At 38.0% G+C, this 3,980-nt stretch overlaps 1 pseudogene; it reads right to left on the bottom strand.

The window, feature by feature from the left end:
• Positions 1 to 255: 255 nt before the first annotated feature.
• Positions 256 to 3,500, bottom strand: LOC127675577 (uncharacterized; annotated as a pseudogene).
• Between the last annotated feature and the right edge of the window lie 480 nt (positions 3,501 to 3,980).

Genomic DNA, 3,980 nt, shown 5'->3' on the forward strand with positions numbered 1-3,980 from the left:
GAAGACATGAGTATTTAAGTATCTCCACATAGGAATGTGGTTCATTTTTTTTGTGTTGAGGTGCCCACTTACAAACCTTCTTTCACCTGGAGTTCTCTATGTTTATTTAGGCAATGTGCATTTATTTATACTGTACTCTTGCCAGTTATTTTGCCTGTTGGCAGCATCTGAAGACATGATCATGGCCTGCAGAGTTTAGGATGTAAAACATTTAAAGAAAGGAACACATTTGACAGGAAGAGGAACATATACGCGTTAGACACACACCCAGGAACCAAATTGATGTTTTATTTGAAATAAATTGATGACGACACAAATATTGTATGCAACTAGGAACTTTCTTTGAGAAGTCTCCTGACAGATGTTGCAAATATCGAACTCACATTTCAGACCTTTTGACCAGCCTGTTTGGAAGCATGCCGGGCATTTAGCTTACTCTGAACTTTCAGTGACCTTATCTGAAAGAGGAACATAATCACACCAAGGAGTGACAGGGTGGTTGTCAGGAGCCCTATTGGAAACACAGGAGTGCTGTGCTTTTTAATCAGGGCTTCTTTCTTTACTGGAAAGGTTGGTGGAAAGTCAAGGGTGGTTTCGCCATAGAGATCTACTACATGGTTCCAGGTCACAGAAATAATTGTACAAAGGCTGCTGAGGATCAGAATTAAGACAGAGCACTTGTAGCACACTATTTGAATGTGTGGTAATGAAGCTTTGGTAAAGCTGCCCCTAATGGCTACTGAGATGAAAACCAGCACAATAGGTTTTATTAAAGTGGCCAGCAATATGAAGTTCTGCGAATACTGAAATTCAGGTGAAATGGTCCAGGTCGAGTTGACAGAGCTGTGCATCAAAATTCTGGTCACAGACCCAGAGACGTTAAATTCCTGATGGTAATAAGCCTCCCAGAGTCCGATGTACACAAGCTGGACAACCTTATTGTTGAATTCCCAGAGGCGCCAGTATCTGCTCCTTGCAAGGATTATTCCTAGACCTGAAGATAAGAGGCTGCAGAGGAAGCCAGTCAATCTGAAGATCCACTCCTTTAACCCTGCAAATCTGAAGATGGGACAATAAAATTATATAGTCAACTAGGAACATGAGGTGTGAAAAACAGAGTATGAAGTATTTATTCCTTGCCTCTGCTGTCTTGAGGTTGTGTTTAAATGATCTAAATACTACAATAAGAATATAGGAAGAACTAGAAAAAACAGTTCAATGGTAAAGAGGGTACTGTTCTTACAGAGGCCGCAATTCTAACTTACACTGGGTAGCTTAAACTTGCTGATCACTCTAAATGATCTAATGGCCTCTTCTGCCTCCATAAGGACCTGCAGTTGCATGTACATATCCACAGACAAATCTACACAGACATAGAGATATATAATATCTAAAGTAAATCTTTCTAAAGAAAGAAGAAAAGATGCCTGTAATCCATGACTGTGACAGGGGTAGCCATTATAAGATTCTTAAAATCATTTTATTATTTGCCTGTACATATGTCTGTGAATCACATCTATGCCTGGTGCCCTACTTTTGTGTAGAGGCCAGAAAATGGCATTGGATCCCCCTGGAAGTGGAGTTATATATATCATGTAGGTGCTTAAAATGAAGCAGGTGTCTTCTAGAATAGCCAATGCTATTACTCACTGAGTCATCTCTCCAGGCCAATATGTTTTAGACAACAATTTGGCAATACCTTTCACAAGTTGAAATGCTCACATTTGTTGACTAGGAATTTCATTTCTTGAAATTATTAGTAAGATAAGAGCTTACAATATCTTATATAAAGTGATATTTATTTCAATAGTTTCCAAGACAGAAAAATTATTAATAACATAAATCAGTATATAAAGCAGAAAAATGCTCAGTTTAATAGTTATTTCTCCAGTATGGTAAGTGGAATATTATATGACCAGTATGGAAGTGGATAAATGTATATGATCTTGAAAGAGACAAACATGAAAAAATGGAATGCCCAATTGTGTCCAAAGAAAACATACTTGACTTCTTTAAATATCCAAGGAAGGAGGAACATAAAAGTTGCACAAAAATTAGAAACTCTAAGCAAATCAATTGGTGGAGTAGCCACTGATATTCCTGTTTGTACATTTCCCTAAAATGTGTACATTCTTAAACATATCCATGATAATTTATAATTTAAACAAGAGTGAGCACAATCTTAAGCATCTATTTGTAACTTATTGGTGGAATATAGCTTGGTGGTGTAGTGATTACCTAATTAATATGTGTGAAACACTAAACTCACTCCCCAGTTCCACAAAACTAAAATCTGGATGTAGAAGATGAGGAATCATAAATCTATCCATTTGTAGCCATTTCTTACTCAACATTCAGCCTTGAGATAATTGGCTTTATGTAGGTGCAACACATAAGTATATTGAGGTATTTTGGGTGAGCAAAAACTTAAACTCCCCAGTAACACTATGAAGCAACTTATTTAGATCATTGGTCAACTCAAATTTTTGGATGTAGCAATAGTGAAAATGGGAAAAATTACACTGAGGGATCTCACTGACTCACTGAGCAAAAAGGAAGGAAGCATAGTCCTTTAGCTATTAGGCATGTGGAGATAATGTCATTGCCATTGCCTATTCAAAAGATGTGAGGGGCCTACAAACTGGATCTCCTAGCCAGGAAACCCTCCCTATCAGCTCCCCATTACTCCACAGTCTTTGTGAAATGTGCTTTCTTTTTTTTTTTTTTTAAATATTTTTATTTTCTATATTCTTTGTTTACATTCCAAATGATTTCCCCTTTCCCGGATCCCCACTCCCCATATGTCCCATAAACCTTCTTCTCTCCATCCCTTTTCCCATCACCTCCCTCCTTTTTCTCTGTCCTTATATTCCCTTCCAATGCTAGATCAATCCTTTCCAGGATCAAGACCCTCTCCATACTTCTTCATGGAAGTCATTTGTTATGCATTTTGTGCCTTGGGTATTCAGGGCTTCTGGGCTAATTAATATCCGCTTATCAGAGATTGCATTCCATGTGTATTCTTTTGTGATTGGGTTACCTCACTTAGGATGATATTTTCCAGATCGAACCATTTGCCTAAACATTTTGTGAATTCATTGTTTCTAATTGCTGAGTAGTATTCCATTGTGTAAATATACCACATTTTCTGTATCCATTCCTCCTTTGAGGGGCATCTGGGTTCTTTCCAGCTTCTGGCTATTATAAATAAGGCTGCTATGAACATAATGGAGCATGTGTCTTTATTGCATGCCGGGGAATCCTTTGGGTATAACTTGGATAATACACAAACTGTACTATTTGTGAAGTTACATCGGCAAGATGGGGATGCAACTGATGGTAGCTTGAGTAGTGCCCTCCTCACACTCTTTTCCTTGGCAAGGCCATTCTGAGGCAGTGGATTGTAGGAGCAGTAGGTTTTGAAGCACAATTGGAAATGGGTGAAGGATGCTGTCATGCCAGATAAATGAGCTAGCTTGGCCGAATTTTGTGATCCCCATGTTTGAAAACCTAGAGTAGAGACATACATTTCTTAAAGACTCAGTTGAAAAGCCTCCATATAACTTATTTTAAATTTTTACCTTTTTGTTTTGGAGGCAAAGTGACCCATTTGGAAGATGACAGAATTACAAATTCACTACACAATAGTAGGAAATGTTAACCACAGATGGAATCACAAGAAGAGGGGAAGTACCTTGAATAAAAGAAGTACTGTTAGGCAGATATTTCAGTTTGGAAGAAGGGCTGGCTGATAGACTCTAACAAACTTTTCATTCCTAGCCTATGCTTTGATTATCTTGAGAGTCATTTAAACACTTCAGGGACATTAGCCCATCTGATATTCCTAACCCTCCAATGATGCCCACACTATTATCATCCCCATTTTATAGATAGGAGCAACACAAAGAGGTTAATTTGTATACTCAACTTCAAGAAACTACCCATGTAGTTGTAGGTGTAATGGTAGTACAGTCTCCAAA

The sequence above is a fragment of the Apodemus sylvaticus genome, chromosome X, assembly GCF_947179515.1.
Source record: "Apodemus sylvaticus chromosome X, mApoSyl1.1, whole genome shotgun sequence".
NCBI classification, from domain to species: Eukaryota; Metazoa; Chordata; class Mammalia; order Rodentia; family Muridae; genus Apodemus; species Apodemus sylvaticus.